Genomic DNA, 19,492 nt, shown 5'->3' on the forward strand with positions numbered 1-19,492 from the left:
ACTTCGTAAGGAAGTTTAGTCCCTTCTTCCTTTGCTACTTGCTAGCTTCTTCGGTTTACCTTGTGACTACGGTGCTAATGCTTGCTTGATTAAGAATAAACTCCGATTCCTATGAGTCCTCCTGCCCACTCTTCAATCTTGTCTTTAAAAATAATAGGAAAACAAACCTCTTTTTTCATAAAATTTCTTTTTGAAAGAATAGACTATAAACCATTTAGTAAGGTGCGGAGCGGAAGCCCGGGAGAGGAATTAGATCCGCATGCATAGCCCATCTTGGTTTGAACACTTTTCGGGGATGATGCCATCAGTAGGTGTTGGAACATGGGTGAGTTGCTCCAACTTAGAGTGGAAACCGAAAGCAGCCTGCGCTCGCTCGCTGAACACAAGCTCTGAAATCTGATTGGAACACATCAATGCTCCTAAATGAAAGAAAAGGACTACTTTCTTACAGCTCACTCGCGAGTCAGAATCGAACTGACATCCTTCCTATCCAGCTATAGAAAGGTCGGGCGGCTTAACCATTAGCCGATCGCAAGCAGGTTATCTCTCCCTTCCTTCCTAATCCTAAATAGCGTAAAGAAAGAGAGAGAATCGAATTGGGCAGCCCGCCTCGCCTTTCGGCTCAGATATTCCGCCCTAGCTGCAGCTAGAAGCGAAGCCCTCTTCGATTTACGAAGCGCGGTTAGCTCTATCAGTGGACGGTGCCCTACATCTTCCTGTCCTACTTATCCCGCTTCTCCTATTAGCAGTAGGTCTACGAAAGCAAGCGTAAGAGTGGATCTATCCTCAACGCAAGGGGAATTGCTTCCTTTTGAATCGGAATAAATCAGGTGAATCCGGCGATCTCTCTATGGAACCCATTTCTCACTTCTACTTAGGAAAAGAGGCCAGGTTCGGTACATGCCTTCCAAGTCTATTCGATAGGAGCAGCTTGCATTCAATGCCATTATTGGATTAACTGTCCATGTCCGATTCTGTGCTTAAGGTTGCTCGGGCTTCCTGCTTGCTTAGATTGAGAAAAAAGGGGAAACTACATAATCCAATAAGATAAGAAAGATCAGTTAGTCAAGGAATCCAGAGAGTTAGGTTTAAGCCACTAGTAATGCTTTCCTCCGTGCTAGTGGGAATCTTAATCATTACTCTAACTGTCTTTGAGCTTGGATGCCGCAACTAGGGTAGTTGGTTAGCTAGTGTCATTTGCCTTCTGCTTCTTTCGAGATGCATTCTTCACTGACCGTTTTCTCATCTAAATAAGGCTCTTGCCCCATTTTGCTAGAACCAGGCGTACTTCTCGATATTTTTCGTAACGAACTCTTACCCTCGACTTTTCGGCAACTCTTCCCTCCCGTTGAAGTTCCTTCGGGGATAGAGGATAGTGACCGGTGGCACTACCGAGCGACTATGTAGTATCAGAACCCAGGTTGGAAACGCCTACCGACTTTTATAGCCAATGTGCCGCCTTCTTGTACTAAGAGATCCTGAACCGTATGTCAAGAAAGAGGCTAGGGGCCCTCCCGTATCTTGCTGCTTTCTTTCAGTCCTACCACCGCCTTGCCTTGATAGGTCCGTGTGACCTTCCGCTTATGGGATGTAGCAGAAAGGGGTGTAAGAAAACTTGCAGAGAGAAGTGCAATACCAACAAGAGCAAAACCGCTTTTATCAAGAGGACTATGACAGATAAACATATCGTAAAAGCTACGGACTCAGGATGATAGCTGGAGATATAGCTCAGAACTTTGCAATATTAAAGGGAGAGCTTGTGATTTCAGATTCCACTGGGGCCAGGCCAATCTGTCAGGATATCTGGATGAGCTTATCAGTGAGCTGGAATACTATGAGAAGCATACCTGAAGAATGAGATTTTTATCAAATATCTTTCTTACGCGACTCGAGCAAGAAAAAGAATCATGAATGAGCAACTTCAGGAAGAGTTGAGAAAAGAAGTAGGGGAAATGAAAGAACGGTTATTGTATTGGGTTAGCGGAAGATCTCAGCATCAGCTAGAATAGATGGTGACGGATATCAAATAATGGATAGTCAAGATGATTCACCACCAGATGACTTGCAGCAAGGGACATATCCCTCCCGATTATAACAGTGGGCCTCGCCCGTCTACTACTCGACCTTCAGTAACTACAATTAGCAGGGACTGGGGATCCAATCTAAATTCAATAGTTTACTGACTTACTTGGGTCATCTAAGAGGTAAGGCTCCACCGACCGACCCTAAATCTCATTCTAAAGAATTCTAGAGCTAAAGGAGTTCCTAGCCCCATTTAGTAGAGATCACCTGATCTTCTTTCTTCTACAAGCAGTTCCGAATCTTCCTGTTCCGGTCGGGGTCAGTTGAAGGAAAACCAAGTCAAAGAAAGAAGCTGTTAACTACGCTATGAGATTCGTTCGGTCTCTATCTAACAATAAAGGGCTTACTTTTACGGTTTTGGTAAAAAGAATGGGAAGACAGAATATCTGTGATCCGTTCTTTCGGGATAGACTGGATCTCTTGGTCCGAATCCTTATTCGTATCTTTCCACACTTGAAGAATGCCTATGCCGTAACCAGCCCCTCCTATTATATATGTATATGATATTATTATATGATATATAAGATATCATATATAAGAGAAAATGTAGTGGTCGGGACAAGATCAAGCGCTCTTTCGTCCTTCACACTCCCTATTTCCCTACTTCTTCCTATCCTCTAGACTTCTCCCGGATCGACACTTTCTTGCTGGCTTAGCTTGCTTTCACTCCTAACCTAACTTAAGGCTTCTTAAGCCTAAGCGATGTCTTTAATCCCCAATTGAAAGCAGAATTACAGAAGAAGCATATGAGAGAGAATCAGTCTAAACATCTTAGAGCTAACTGACCAATGTAGCGTATATTAAACTTAGTAAAGTCACTCACCCGTAAACCATCATGAGACATGGGAACGGAAAGCGCAATAACAACCCATAAGCTTTACTAAACTAATAGGATAGGGTAGGGTAGTAACTAAACAAATAGGATAGGTAAATACAAAGAAATAGGATAGGGATAGACCTGATCCCTTAGAGCTCTCTTCTTCTCCAGAAGATCCTGTAAATCTCTTTAGACTGTACTCGCGGTAAGCTCTTTATCTCGGAAAATACCTCTCCAATAGCGGTAAGCTCTTTACCTAAAAGAAAGAAACTGTAAGCAAGGAATTCCGCCTAGTCAAGCTGCACGCAATCAACAAAACAAAAGAAAAACCTCTCGAGGAACACAAACCCAATCAGGTCTTTCGTTTCTATTTGTAAATTCAACAAAGTAGGATCTTCGGCAAGCAATAAGGGATGGGTCACGCTTATGATTATCCATGGGAACTCAAATTAGATTTCGATCATGATCTGCAATTTAATCTTTTAGGATTTCGATGAAAAGGGAGCTAGCTTTCTTATCCTCCGCTCGCGGTGTCGTTTAATCAACTCTTTATATCCTGCTACTCATCAAGGAAGACCCGTTCTAGATCTTGATTTGCTTCCGTATGTAATAGGACCTCCCTTAAGTTGTTATTAGCTTAGTTCGAAAATTCTGGATCCTGAGGCATTGAACTCCTGGCTGCATGGGAGATCTTAAAGCCTGGTCTGTCCAACGAATTCTGGTCTTTGCTCATTCCATGAGATAAGATAAAAAATTTGTCTGATTGACTTCATCAGGAGATCCCTATCCTATGGTATGTATCTATCCTGTCCTTTCTTTTCGCTTAAATAAAGGCAAAGCGCTTAGCCTTTAGACCTACTTACTCTTCATTACAGCCCATCTTTATACAACCCCGAGAATTCTTTTGATGCTGGTATCGTATAGTGGATCATTGCCGTATTTAGGAGTTCTCCTCTAACTATCAATTGCATAAGATAATCAAAGTTCACAGAAGGTTAGAAAGTGAGAGCGAGGCTAGCGGCAATCTCCTTCAAAAGACAAAGTCGATTAAAGAAAAAGACCAATGATAGATTTCTAGCCTTCCCATTTCCTTGAAAAGGGGCCCGTATTGCTTCACCCTACACTGGTTGAGGAATCCGACCCCTTTCTTTTGTTCATTATTGACCGAAGTAAGGACCGGGCTTAGATGTCCACACCGACCTTGAGCAGCACCTTCATTCTTTCCTTTTATAGCTAGATCCAAAGAAAGAGAAAAAAGGGGAATTCATTCGCCTATTGCTCAACTGCTTCACTGGTCCTTCTTCCTTTGACTGTGTCGTAGCAAAGAGACCACTCCCATCAAAGCCTTCCCCGGTTAGAGCAAAGACCTTTCTTTCTCCATAAGTCTCTTCTGTGACTGATACACATGCACGGCACACTGCCTATATTGAAAAAGCAGCTTAGATAGAGCTTTCGAAGGGTTAAGCTAGGCTCCTCGGGCAAGTAGTCCCTTGATCCGGTGGTGGGCTTGGAAGGGGCTTAGAACTGCTTTCTGAATTGCGAAAGAGTAACCTTTCCACCATCCCCTATTCTAGCCTCGGCTTTAGCTCATTCTCTTTTCGATGAAGCTTTGTTAATTCCGATACTTCTTATGAAAGCAGCTAATTGAAGACTCACATTTCAGAGTCAATACTTCATAATATTGTATATTGAAGATGGGGGAGGCAACCATCAGACTGGTTTATCTAACCTTCTAGTTCCGGGGGTAACCCATTACACCTCCTTCTTGATTCCCCTGTGGGGCTAACAACCTAACCCAATGCCGATAGTGGTGTATAGAGTCATCAACTCTATTTATCAATAAGATAGAATAAGATAGATTGGCCTGTTATGAGGAAGAAAGGTTACTCTCCTGAAGAGCAAATATTCATCATTGGCTCACCCTATAGATTAAGGGGAAGCGCATATAGTTAGTTTACGGAATGAGGCGTTTAGCTAGGGAGCTAACATCTTAGGTGGTTCATTCCACGATTCAAGCATCCAAACCCACCCCCGCTTCACTCTGTTCCCACCGGTCGTTAATACGTATATAAGAAGAATCTCATTTGGTTGGATTGATTGACTTTATTCATTCATTGTGAACTTCTCTCGAATCGCTCCAAACGCACAACATATAGTTGCTTTCTGTCCCTTCTTTCCTGCATCTCCTTACTAGGAACTGTACCTTTCAAAAGAGGATTTGCAAGCTAAAGCTAAGGAAGTGCCCCCCTAATCCCGATCCCGAGAGGGGAGGTGAAATGCCTCACACACCCAGATGTTACATACGCTTTAACTAGAATAAGACAGTCACCAGGTGAAATTACCGCCCCTACTTACTTGCGCTGGTAGATTTTATACCAGGCTGGCTGTCTTGATGGCAGCGAATACCGGCGACTTCTTAGCATTAACTCAACTCTGTGAGAGGCAAACACAGCTGCACTAACGGACCAATCTTTCTATCCGAAGGAATTTTCAGGGAGTACTCTATTAGGAGCTAGTGGTTAGAAATAGGGAGATAGACCTTCTGCCCTTTCCTTTCACACTCTAAGGGTTGAACTAGAAAGTAAGAGTTAGGAATTCTAGTCCTTTAACTTTCACTCAGCTAATAGAATATATCGACTCTCAGGCTAACAGCTAGGAGTTCGCTGTTATTCACTTAGAGCTAGAAGTAAGCAAGGTAAGGATAGCTAAAGTTGGGCTCTCTCTTCTCTGCTTATGAGCTAAGGAGTTAAGGAGTTATAGGAAAGCCAGTCAAACCAGTACCGATAGCCAGCTAGTAATAGATCAAATACTTTATTACCGCCTTAGAGCCAGTAGCTATTAGTAGCTTGCTTCCTAGGGTTAGCTGCTAGTAGCTAGGAGTTAAGAGATAGGAGCTAGAGGAAAGAGCAAGTAGTTAGTAGGCTAAATCCGCTAATTCCCAATGAACCGATAACCCCTTATTATAAGGTATAAGCTTCTTCGAGAGGAAGTTGAGAGAAAGCTTATACCTATAACTAAGAAGGCAATCTTGGGGGAAGCCCCCGAAGATTCACTCCTGTTTGAAGGGCTTTAAACGGCCAAAGAATGGAAAGATTGATTCTCACCGACTTACTTAGGGAGAAGACTCGGTCACCTAAACCAATAAAAAGGGACGTCGTTATTCACCCGATGAACAAAATAGGGTACGAACTCACGACACATTATAGGAACAGTTAGCCTAAGAGGGGGGACCTATACGCACGCAGTTCCGGGCAAAGATCGGTACCACCGGAAGAAGAAAGAACTCCGAGTTCAAAAGAATGGTTAAGTGAGTAGGGAAGTGAGGTAAGGATAGGGCCAGGCCAGCTCACCGGACTAGACGAATCCTACTATTTCGGGAGTATGACTTATTACCCATTGGGAATAAATCTGATGAGGAAAGAAGAAAGAGAATAAGATTTACAGTGAAGTTTTTACTCTTGCATTTCTCTTTCTTTCTAAATATCCCAATTCTAGCCTTCGTTAACTTAAGACAGACTACAGGGAGCGGGAAAAAAGGCTCTAGTTTTGCCCTGAACTCCTTCAATATCGGACTAACTGCCATCGAAGAATCGACATTTTCTTTTAAAATAAGGGCCTCCCGGGAAAAGAGGTCAGTCAATAGCATCTTCTTAGAATGAATTGTGACGATCCCAACTCTATATGAGTGCTTGGACGAGGAAGTATCCTATTCCTATTTTGAATGAGGTAAGGGTGGGTTCGACCGAAGCAGCCTTTCTCTTATTATACGATACCACTCGCCATGGATGGTACGATTCCAAGAGACAAAAGCATATTCGGTTAGCTACTTAGGATGAACCACACGGAGGTGATCTCGAACCCCATGAATCTTTTTTGCACGAGCTTCTGTAAGCCTATCCTCTACAAGAGTAAGCGGTGTGAGTGGTAGTATCCGCGGTTTGCGAAAGCGAAAGAACAAGCTCTTGTTGTGAAAGAAGAGGTTACTGTTCCATTAGGAACTGTAAGCCGTTCTGCTCTTCCATCATCCACAGTTGATGGTCTTGTTGAAAGAACTATTCTTTGCCTATCAGCAGTTAGTAAAATAAAAGGCGAGGCCCACTCTTAGTTGTTGTGTTTTTTATCATTCATATGGTGGAGGAGGTAATAACTTAATTGGTTCGCCCTATAGAATGAATAAGGAGAGGCCTATCGATGTAGGCCTGTTCAGTGTGTACCACTTTTTTCTTCTGTTTCCACCGGAAAGATTCCTATTAATAGCGCGGCTTAGTGTGTAGATTTAGACTCCGTTGGAGCTTTAGCTTTACTTCCCTCTTTTCCTAATTGGTATATGTTTTGCTCCTCCAAACCTTGACCTCTTACACTCTCTCTTGTGCTTTAATACATAAGGACAGCCTGGGTGAAAGACCCCGAGTAGTATACGACTACACCCACAAGGATCAACACCAAGATAATCAATCAAATAACACAACCCACACAAATAATTCACCAAAAATAAAATCACCAACAAACCAATAATGGGCAGCAAGAATAAGATATATGGCAGAAAAAGAAAGTGCAAACAACACACAAGATTTTTACATGAATACCCCTTCGATGTGAAGAGTAAAACCACGGGACGTGTGAGGAGTCCACCCTTTCTTCTTCTCTTATTATGAGAATTGAGGGCCTATGGGCGGGACCTTTTGATCAGATCTTGCCTCTGGTTAGGTTGAAAGGCGGTGTAGAGCTATAAGGAGCGAAGCGGGCCAACTAACGACCGCTTCTATCTTGCCAACAAGCGCCTTTTGATTTGAAGTGAAGGACTTTTATTTTGAATCTCTTAGTATTCTTTTAATCTTGAAATGAGATTCCCTTCGACTCTAGGACTAGCGGAACTCATTCCTGTGAAAGATGCTATGATAAAACCCCTATTTCTATCTAGGACCTTGTCCGGAGTCAGGCAATAAGAAAAGGAGGAACCCTACGAGCTTTCTTAAAGAGAGAAGGCAGGTCGGCCGGGTCTTTCCTTTCCTCTTGTTCTGTTTCCGCCACGAGAAAGACGCACGGAATAGGTATGCCCCGCACGCGGAGGATTTGTTGAGAGTTTCTGTTGTCTCGGTAGGGAACTGTATGATCTTTTCCCCTATTGTATTGAATCAATAAAAAAAGAAAGAGGTCAGTGCTATGACCCCCTATTGTTTGATCCAATATTGACCGGGGACGAGCCCCGACTTCCATAGGTCCTTGGTTTGACCTCCCATAGTGGTCCTTGCTTTTAATAAAGTGGAGCGGGGCCAATTTTTCATACTTGCTCAGTGTGCCCCCCTTTCGTCGAGTGCCCCGCCCGGTTCACTGGGCTGTTGGCCTACCAAGCACTTGCCCGCTGCTCTTGCCGCCTGGGGCGGAGCGCTCTTTATCCTTACTGTTCTCTCTGCTGGGGTGGGGCCCCCTATTGCTCTAGCCATAAGCTATGGAAGTTCCAGCTCGCAACCACAGGGGCCCGCCCTGCGAGGCTAGAGTGGGCTCAGTGGTCAGGAAGCTGGCTGGAAATGCCAATTTCGAGCTCCGAATCGGAAGGTAAAGGCAGAGTCTGACTTCCTCACCGACCTGCCATAAGCCCGAGACTGAGTTCCGTCAATCAATAAGGACCGGTGGGATCCCTTCTTCACATTCATTATGTATGGGCTACCTCTCTTCTCTCTGTGCACTTTCTATTTAACTACGTCCTACCTTGCCTTGACTTCAGCAAGCAAAAGGCTTAACGTTAGTTATTATGCCATCGAGTTGAGACCAGCAAGCAACAAGCTACGTCTTTAAAGCCAAGTTGTGTGGATTCTATGCAAATCGGTATCTATCCATTCTAGCTCCTCACTACTAAAGAAAGGATGGTAAGGTTGGAGAAAGATAACTCATTGTCTCGCTACGTCGCGATGCCGCTACAGATGTTGAGTCATAGGGATGGGGTTCGGAGGAGGACTTTTTAAGGGTTTATTCTCACTACCTTTCCCGAATTCGTTAGATTGCCACCAGTTCCAGGATTGGGAGAATATAGGATTGGTAGTTGGGCTCTGCTCGCTTGGTTGGTCATTCCCTTCTCTCTTGGTTGATGGATAGGTGAGCGCATGCGGTTACTTCCGAACGAACCGGTCGATGGCAAGCTTTAGCTTAGTGGCTAGCGGAACAGAACATGGGTTAATGGGCTCTTAAGGCTTGGGATTTTATCCACTCGATAGGGAACGAGAAGTAGCAATTCCCCTCTTGGCTAGGATCCTACTAGTAGCGGCTATAAGATAAGTAAGCCTCTCCAGACCATACAAATGCACGGCGAGCCCATGCAAGCAAATGGTTTAGTTAAGATATGCCAGATTCCGCCAAGTATACAAATAGAACCTAACCATACATGCCCCCAATTATATCTTCCAAAATCTTCTGCCAAGGTAACGGAGTTACCCAGCCCAGATTAAAGATGAGAACAAATCTCTGGACAATGCCATTTGATGTGTTCCATTAGAGCCCTGTTTTTTTTGTACTTGCATCTTGAATCCCATTTTTATTAATCCCTTTGCTAAATTCCTAAAAAGAAATCCTTCTTTTTTTTGATTGGATCTATCTTTTCAATTAATTTTGTATAGTATCTCAAAACGTACACTATTCAAATTCTTTATGCTTTCTATTGAAATGAAAAGTCACTTTTCAGTCACAAAAGCAAAAAAAAATTCCAGCCCCAGAACCGAAGGTACCTTTAATAGACCAGTCTATCCCCTGAGTGGGGAAATCAAGCAAGGCACTGAACTGCAAATGCAAATAAGGTACTCTGCTTCCCAGTGCGACGAGGTATTTCAATCCTTCGAGCACTAGCAGCTACTCTTGTTCACCGCTACTGTTGTTGGAACTATAGCAGCGGATCTTGTCTTCTCCCCCCCTCTTTCTTCCCTATAGACTGCTTTCAACAGCTTTGCTACTGGTTCGCTTTGAATATGAACGATGTCGATGTATAAAATTAACTTAGAGCGCACTACATGGGGGATGCGTCTATGGAAAAGTATTGTGCCTTTAGCGGTTGCTTAACAACAGTATGGAAGGACATACAGAATGCTCGTTATGAGGATTATATAATTAATCTGGCTGATGCCTACGATGGTTATGCTTTTTATTTTCCGTGTAATGTCCAATGGCTAGCAATAGACTGATTAAGGCCTTTTAGGCAAAGGGGTTCAGTTATAGAGTATATGAAGAGCTTCCAATCTCTGATGCTCGAAGTGGGTAGTATAAGTGAGGAAGAAAAGCTTTACAACTTTCCAGTCGGTCAGCTACTCCTTCTGCCTATGGAAGGAATCCCAAAGCACGAACTCGGTTCATTTCAAGGAAAGGGAAGCCAATGCGCCCCTACTTGATCCATCTATTGGGACTCGACCATTCGGGTGGACTGAATCTGTGCTTTCGCATGAATCCTTCTTTTGGAATGCCCCCTTACTTTTTCCTTTGAGGCGTACTTACTCCTGTGAAAAGCAGTCCCCTTGCCCATTAGAAAAGACAATTCCTCCATCACTGAGAGTTATCTTGACTTAAGTTATTTTATCTACAGGACTCTCTTAGACCAGAAGCCGAAAGCGCAGGTGTTGGACAAGATCCGTTGAAGGGAAGGGTGACAGAGAACAACCAGTGAAAAAGAAGGCGAAAGATCAAGCTGAATCCAGATTCAAGTCTGACAAGGCTGCAGAGGAAGCTCCAGCATCGATAAATGGGTCGAATCTTGAAGAGGAAGCCATGGTTGAGCGAGGGCCAGAAGTCAAATTCTCATCCGATTTGGATTCTCCTATCGGTCAATAGAACTGTGATTCTGGGGAAGCAAAATCGGCAACATCGGCTGCAGTAGGTGGTGACACCGACTCCTTAAAAGCTGCGTTTGTCTCATGAACCAGAATAGAAGAGCTTGCCCCATGTCTCTGTACCTTGTGTTTGTCCTTGTTGTTGAAGATTACTAGGAGTATTTTTATTCCTTCCTCCGATCACATACTGCACATACTTTGTTTGATAAAATTCCCCTTTTTTTTCGGGGTGTTCGGTTTTCTAGGTGTTTTGTCTTTATTTACTTGTTTTTGTACGCCCAGCTTCACGTTGACTAGAGACATCCGAAGCTTTTCCTGGTGTGTCGTGCGTCCTCTGAGTCCTCTCTCTCCCTCTGTGGTTATCATTTGTTTTTTTATTATTACTCCTTCCACTCGCCCCTTCAGTACAAGGTGAGTCGGACTCAGCCATCTCGAGATCAGATCAACGGGATTAGAAAAGCTCATAGGAGAAGGAGATCCAGGACCTAGCGAGGGGAGAGCGATAATCATAGAGACATATATTCAACCTAAAAAAAATCTTATGGGCGCATCGGAGAATGCAGAGACCACTATCAGTAGTATATGCCTTTCTTGGGAAAAGACCTAGAACATACTTCTTAAAAAGGGCAAAACTTACATGAATGGCCACGGATAGAATGACGAGAAGGGACAGCTGTTCATACTGCCACGGGGGATACAAATGGGTTCTGCTCTTCACCTTAGCTATGTGAGTGCGCGGTACAAAGGCCTACATTTGAGAGGCATTGCCTATAGCACCTGACTACCGATCTTTTGTAGGAGCTACCCGTAATAACGGACTTTGCAATATTTGATTGATTACAATTCTGTATATTCCATTTATTAGAAAAGTTCCTAGGGAATTCATTAGAGGAATGTTTCCAATAAAAATTGTTTGTTCTTGCATATCCCTACTGTTTTTCCAAATTAATCCCGCGGATACATAGTCTACGAATCTATTCTAACTATCAAAAAATTCCTAGAATTTTGGGCGGGATGGGCATTGTAATTCTTTCTACTTCTCGGTTAGCTCACACTGGATCTTTATCCCGATCTTTAGCTACCATCCTTGACGTTGGTTGATTTGCCTTGCCGCATTTTATTTTGTAGGGATAACTTTGGGTATGAAAGGTATACTGCTAGCTTGGTGGATATCGCCCTATCTCTATGAGCGGTCCACGGAGCTGCATCCCTACTCACCTGGTCCATGCACATCGCTCTCTCCAGGAGGTTGGCCGCCTATCCTAGATCTTCCCATTTTCAAAAAGATCCCCGGCTCGATCTGGTTTACTATCAAGGTGATTCTCTTTCTCTTTCTATATATATGGGTCCGTGCAGCATTTCCACGATATCGTTATGATCAATTAATGGGACTTGGCCGGAAAGTGTTCTTGCCTCTATCATTAGCTCGGGTAGTCCCCGTTTCTAGTGTTTTAGTCACCTTTCAATGGCTCCCTTAATTATGTGCGAGGAATTTCCCTCTTGAGTAATGGGAAGCGGGCTAGTCCCCGAAAATGCCTGTTCGTTTGAAGTTGGGGCCAAGAATCTTTATCATAATATGGAACTCCAAGTAGTCATTCCTGCAACAGAGTCAAAGATGCGGTAGAAGAGAGTGATTCCCGGCTATCAAGATGAGCTAAATGTAAATGAAATGATCAGACCAGTGTACTATGAAGGAAAATTGGTTGATTCCCGGCTAAACTCGATATGGCTAGAAAGAAAAGCCTTATCTTATGGCCACTTATCATTATGACTTTTTACACTGGGTTTGTCCTCACTCCGTAGATGGCAAGCCTTGTAAGTGCTAGTTTAAGAGGGTGGGTTCTTTCCTGCGGCTAGGATCGTAGTATCCTGCGCATGCTTAAGCTTAAGAAAGCCAAAAATCAGCATAGAGAAAGCCTTCCATACTTATAGGGTTATGGCCTCATTATCTATTTTTATTCCTTCTGCCTTGAAACCTTTAGCTTTCGTGTAAAGTAAACCACTCGTTGCTTGCGGACTGGCTTTAAGAATCGGTAATCAGAGGAAAGGCTGGCTTACAAGATGTTATTTGTAACAAGTAGTTTTGTTGGTTGGTTAATTGGTCACATTTTATTCATGAAATGGGTTGGATTGATATTAGTCTGGATACAGCAAAATACTTCTATTAGATCTAATGTACTTTTTCGATCTAATAAGTACCTTGAGTCAGAATTGAGAAATTCTATGGCTCGAATCTTTAGTATTCTCTTATTTATTACCTGTCTCTACTCTTTAGGCAGAACACCGTCACCCATTTTTACTAAGAAACTGAAAGAAACCTCAGAAACGGAAGAAAGCGAGTCGAAATATGGTTAGAGCCCTTATGTGTCTTGAACTTATACTGAATGCTGTTAATATAAATTTCGTAACATTTTCTGATTTTTTTGATAGTCGCCAACTAAAAGGAAATATTTTTTCAATTTTTGTTATAGCTATCGCAGCCGCTGAAGCAGCTATTAGACCGGCTATTGTTTCGTCTATTTATCGTAACAGAAAATCCACCCGTATCAATCAATCGAATTTATTGAATAAGTAGTAGTAATTGTATAGAATATAATTTTCATATTCATTAATTTGAGTTGGCAGGTATGATATGTAAGTTGTCTAATCATGGTTGTGAAAACGTAAGAAATTTTAGTATCTTGGCTCTATCTCAGAAGTTGATCCAGAATTGAATAGAAGATTTCTGGTAAATCACTCATTGATTCATCTGGTTTCTAAATATATGATGATTCATTTAGAAATTTACTAGATTGAAATTTTATGACGTTAAAATTTTTTTTAATCCAATGTCACATTCAGTCAAAATTTATGATACATGTATAGGGTGTACTCAATGTGTCCGAGCCTGCCCCACGGATGTATTAGAAATGATACCTTGGGATGGGTGTAAATCCAAGCAAATTGCTTCTGCTCCAAGAACAGAGGATTGTGTTGGTTGTAAAAGATGTGAATCTGCTTGTCCAACAAATTTCTTGAGTGTTCGAGTTTATTTATGGCATGAAACAACTCGAAGCATGGGTCTAGCTTATTAATACTTTCCAGAAAACTCCACTTGAATACATTTTATTTTTTGTTTACCGACAAAAACCCGTACTCGAAAAAAGGAAATATATATTATCTTATGTTTTCTAGCACGGGTTTTTCTAGTCTAAGCATATCTTGTCTTTACCACGAATTCTTTTCCTTGGTTAACAATATTTGTAGTTTTGCCGATAGCCGCGGGTTTATTAATTTTCTTTTTCCCTCATAGAGGAAATAAGCTAATTAGGTGGTATACTTTATATATATGTATAGCGGAGCTCCTTTTAATAACTTATGTATTCTCTTATTATTTCCAATTTGAGGACCCATTAATCCAATTAGCAGAATATTATAAATGGATCCCTTTTTTTGATTTGTATTGGAGATTGGGAATAGATGGATTTTCTTTAGGACCTATTTTACTGACAGGATTTATCACCACTTTAGCTACTTTAGCGGCTTGGCCGATTACTCGGGATTCCCGATTATTCCATTTTCTGATGTTAGCAATGTATAGTGCTCAAATAGGATTATTTTCATCTCAAGATCTTTTACTTTTTTTTATCATGTGGGAGTTAGAATTAATTCCCGTCTATCTACTTCTATCCATGTGGGGGGGAAAGAAACGTCTGTATTCAGCTACAAATTTTATTTTGTATACTGCAGGAGGTTCGGTTTTTTTATTAATGGGAGCTTTGGGTATCGCTTTATATGGTTCCAATGAACCAACATTCAATTTTGAAACATCAGCCAATCAATCATATCCTGTGGCACTAGAAATATTTTTCTATATTGGATATTTTATTGCTTTCTAGTTAGAGGTCAGCCCAAGACGCTGGCATGAAGGCAACTTATGCTTCGGTCAGTGCTGGGCTAAGTCCCTTCTCCTGATTTGATTGCCGGAGGATTCGAATCCCCTGCTATCGGCAGTAACTCTTTATACCTTGCCTTGCTTGGAACTAGCCCGTCTCGCTCAACCCCCGCTTTTATCATTACGATACTATTCTCGATGCTATCCCTCACATCCGATTCTCGAACTCAGACAGACGATTCTATCTTATTGGCTTATGAAAGTGCCCAATAACTAAGAACGCATTCTCTTACTTTCCTTCGAGAAGCTTTACAAAGGGTTGGCGATCTTTAAGACTTTGTCGCAGTCTCACTACGCGTAACTAGATGGGAATAGCTCCAAGCCCATATTTCGAAGCACCGTGCCGCTGGCGCTTTCCTTCGTCTGGTGTAAGCTAGACCAGCATCCGAAGCGTGCGAATCCACGCAAGCCATTGCGAAAGCCTCTGCCTTAGCATAAGAGCAAGAGGTTCCAACCCCCCAAGGTGTGCCCACCCACAACCAGGGAAAACTTAATTCAAAAGAAGCCCCGTTTTCTTACCAGGGATGTGCTCCGCTTTTCAGCACCTTTGGCAGACCAATAAGACTCTCGATTTATTTCAACAGATCTTGATATGGGTGCTCTTTCTTCTTTTGAGTGAGTTTATTAGCTAGACCCGCCTTTCTCTGTAGAACATGGATCTTTTCTTTATACGGCGACGTATGCCTATCTTTAAACGCCCGCCCAGTGTGCTTCTTTTTTGTCTATATACGTTATTTTTGAAGTGAGTAATTCCTTGTAGTATGGGTGAAGATCGATATTAGGAAAGCAGGTGGTAGGGCGCTTCACCAACTACTTCGGCATAAGCACCCCACAACAATTGGATGCGAGAACCAAAGCACCCTGTGATGCTAGGTCTGGTTCTTAATGATATAGGGGAGCTCCCTGATCTAGTTGTGATTCTTGGTAAGAGTCACTCCTTCTCTCTTCCTTCGATAAGGGCGGGCCGGGGCAGATGTTCAAATCATGGGTGAAGGACTGTCTGCTAGGCATTTCCCACGGCTGGGGAAACTTCCCTCACGACATAAGATTGAAAGCTGGGGACAAAGACCTGGTATTTACTTCAGACCATAGGACGTACCAGAACGTAGCTACTGTACGAGGCACGCAAGCCCTTAGCGGGATATATCTATAGTTACATCACTCCTGAACTAAGTAAGGTTAAGGTCAACCCTGGAAACAGCTACAAATAAAATGTATATTCTTTCACTTAGAAAGACAAGAAGCAACGCTGACTATATCTCTAGTTATTCTTCTTCCGTGATATTCTCAATTGAGTGGAGATTTCTGAGCTATCGTATCGGTAGTGCTAAAGATCCTATCCTATTCTCAAGACATTCATTGAGGAAGAATTGTCTTGTACTCCATTGGGCAAGAAGTGCAGTCGAAGGGTAAGTCCGTAATGAAATCTGAAGGTGGGCACTGAATCAGCCGAGAAGGTGCGAGTCTATCTCCTCGTTTAGGATTCGAAAAGGTCTTCTTGGTTAGTGGAACTCACTCCGCTGTCATCTCTTTCCCGTGCCATTCCTCTTTCTCCTGAGCCAATTGGATAAAGCTTACATGGAGTTCCATTTCTCCCTACCTGCAAGCGAGTTCGACTTATAGGGGTTAGAGTCCCTAAGTAGCAAGCAAGTTAAGTTATCAAAGCAATGCTGGAGTAAGTCAGCCATTGGGAGTTACCATAGGTTGTGGTTGTATCCCTAAGCAGAAATAGTTTTCTAGCCAGTTGCAGCTTCATCTTGGAATGCCTTTAGCTGATTACCGGATTGATTGCACTAGTATCAGGACTTTCGAGAAAATGCTTTGAGGGTGAAGGCACGCAAGGCTGATTGCACAAAGGCTACTAGCTTAGCACTGTTGGTAATCGATGACGATGCCAAGTTCGGTATATATATAATAGTAGAATTAGTATCCACGCCTTTATGCCTACATGAAATAAAATAGTATTATCTACCCCTGAGTACAGAATAGGCTGCTTTAGAATCCCCTCTTACTCTCCGAGAGGAAAGCTGGCAAAGGGAACGGATTTCCCGCAGCATTAGCTGGAGCAAGAGCAGTAATATAATAAGATTATGACCATGTGCTCTTTGATGGTCCTTGGATGGTGGCTGACAAGTACATTATGGTGAGGCAATGGCAACCCAATTTCGACCCTGAGGAAGCTTCTATTGAGACAGTGGTGGTTTGGGAGTGATTCCATTTTCCTTAACCTATGGCCACGATGCCGTACTTCCAATGGAAATCACAGTTAAGTATATCAGAGTAGTCTATCAAAAAGAACTTGACTTCAGGAGAAAAAAATGAGGCTACTGGCCTTGGATCATCTTCGCTTACGCCCCTTAGATGTCACTTCCTCTATCAAAGAGCGGCTGCTATTCACCATCAGGAAAGAAAGTAAGCCACGGAAAGGAATAACTGAACTTCTACTTCTAAGATGGCATAAGGGATTCATAAAAAAAGTACTAGGAAGAGAATGCAAGTTTGGGAAGCTCGAAAAAGACAGAAAGAAAGATGATGAGAATCAAACGGGAAGATCTCGGTGGCAGATCAGGAACCGGCCGATCAATCCCAAACTGCCATACCACTCTCTCACCCAGGTACCACTCGATGTGGTCCAGCTCCACTCGGGCAAGGAAATAAAGATCTGAATAGCTAGAGCTGGCCTAGCACTGAGGGCGATATTCTTCTAGGGGGCCTTCTTCTCATCCGCTAAAGCAAAACTAGAAAGTAGCAACCGGCTCAAAGAAAGGGGTGGATCGGTTCACTGCCACACCTCAAGCATCGTAGCAGGAGCCTAGGTTAAAGAGGTAGCAATAAGCCGGATCGGATCCAAGTAATAAGAAAGAAGAGCTATTCGACAAAGACTAAGACGGGCATCTTATCATTTCCAACCAGGGAAAGCAGGTCGTAGAAAGAAAAAACCTTCTTTTCTGGTCTTTAAGGCGATCTTGGGAACCTAAAATATCCTGTTTTCGGTCTCGAGAGGAAAGTAGGTAGAACTCAAATCCTTCTTGGGCCGGTCGGAAGCCAGTAGCTAGTGGATCATACTCAAAGTCCTTCTGTTCCGTTCTTTGGCAGTCGTTCCCGATAGATAGGATTGGATTGAGAAACCTTTCTTAGTTTCCAGTAGTCTTTTCTTAGTAGTTGGTTGATTGCCTAACTCCTCTGGTGAGCGGTTAAGGCACTTCGTTCCAGGTTTAGGAAAGAAAAGTGAGGGAAAGAGGGAAATAGTTAATAGAATAGGGTAAAGGGGTAAAGGGGGCTGGACCAAGTCATCCGAATCGATCGTCCCATACCTAGCCTTTCTCGTCGATAATAGCAGGATATATGAGATTACAAGGACCGCTTTGAGTGAAGTTCCCATTGAGTAAGATTTAGCTAATATGGGCATTAGGGGATCCCTTTCATACTTAAGATCTTGATATACATATTGGCAGTTTAGTTCCTATAGCATCTGATTGTGGGCATCTTTCTTCTAGTCTCCTGCTCGTACATTAACAAGGGAAAATTGTCCTTCAAAGAGCCAAGTCAGTATACTTTCCTTCTTTCACAACCGGGTCTGTAACAGCGGATTCTCTTCCTCCAAGCAGGAAAAGTATAGCGCAGAAAATAAGTAATCAGGAAAGTTAGTCAGCTTGGTCAATTCCTTTGAATCACGAAATCAAGCAAGAAAAGGAGCCGAGGGAACTGGTTCAATTAGTCGCGCAAGTGCGATTAATGATTAATTCAACTAGCGAACTTATCGGCTTGAAAACGACTTTCTAAAGAAAAGCAAGTACGGCATTCAGCTATGGCTTTGGAATAGAACGAATAAGTGTGCATGGGAAAGTCCTTGATTCGGACAGTAAAGGCATTGAGCCAGTCTGTCTTTGCGCTTTCCTCGTCTAATGAAAGAGTGCGTGGATCGAACTTTCCACTTTTAAGTCGAAGGCAGGTACACTCCTTATCAATTTCGATTTATTTCAATATGAACAACAATTCCACCTCAGATTGACTAGAATTAAGAATATCATACGTACAGAACCAAAAAATCGAAAATCTATGGATAATAGATGAAATAAAAGAATTTATACATAACATAAATAATCTTTAAATAGAATTGAAGGAAAATAGATGTGATAACATAGAAAACAGTTTTAATTTTGATTACTAATTCGAAAAATTTCTTACTGGCGAGCCACAACAATCGCACCTATCAAAGCAACTAAAAGAATTATTGAAATGAACTCAAATGGTTTGTTCTGCAGAGATTTAACTACTCGAACTTTTGTTCATAATTAGGAGTTCTTACCCCATAAGAATCGGTCACCCTTGGAAAAAAAAGGGAAAAGTAACCTTTTCAATATTTTTTGATCTCAAAAAAACATTATCAATCATGTAAAAAATCAAACAAATAGAGAAAAGCCAGCTATCGGAGTCGAACCGATGACCATCGCATTACAAATGCGATGCTCTAACCTCTGAGCTAAGCGGGCTCACATAACAGAAATTTGTACATGCATAGGAATTTAATAAACTAATGGAATCTTGGCTATTAACTTTTTTTTTCTTTTTTTATTCTTTTTAATTATGAATAACGAAAAAAAATAAAAAAATAAAAAAAAATCGATCCTTCGAGTATTCAAAATTTCACGAGAAAAAATAAGAGTAAGAGAAGTATATATAATAAATGTGTTCTATATACATCTATATTGAATTGCGGATAGAGAAATGATAGAATCCTTTCTGATTAGACTGAAGAAGGGTCTCTGCTAGAGATGAAAGAGGATAAAAGAAAGACTTTTTCTAGGTCTTTCATTTCTTTGTGTTTATTTTCTTTCATCTTCTATTTCA

At 42.1% G+C, this 19,492-nt stretch overlaps 1 non-coding gene across 1 annotated transcript; it reads right to left on the reverse strand.

Moving 5' to 3' along the window:
* Positions 1-19,061: 19,061 nt before the first annotated feature.
* On the reverse strand, positions 19,062-19,134 carry TRNAT-UGU (transfer RNA threonine (anticodon UGU)). Its single transcript has one exon. It is a non-coding gene; the product is annotated as a tRNA-Thr (tRNA).
* Positions 19,135-19,492: the final 358 nt, after the last annotated feature.

Source organism: Euphorbia lathyris, chromosome 3 (genome assembly GCF_963576675.1).
Source record: "Euphorbia lathyris chromosome 3, ddEupLath1.1, whole genome shotgun sequence".
Classification (NCBI taxonomy): Eukaryota; Viridiplantae; Streptophyta; class Magnoliopsida; order Malpighiales; family Euphorbiaceae; genus Euphorbia; species Euphorbia lathyris.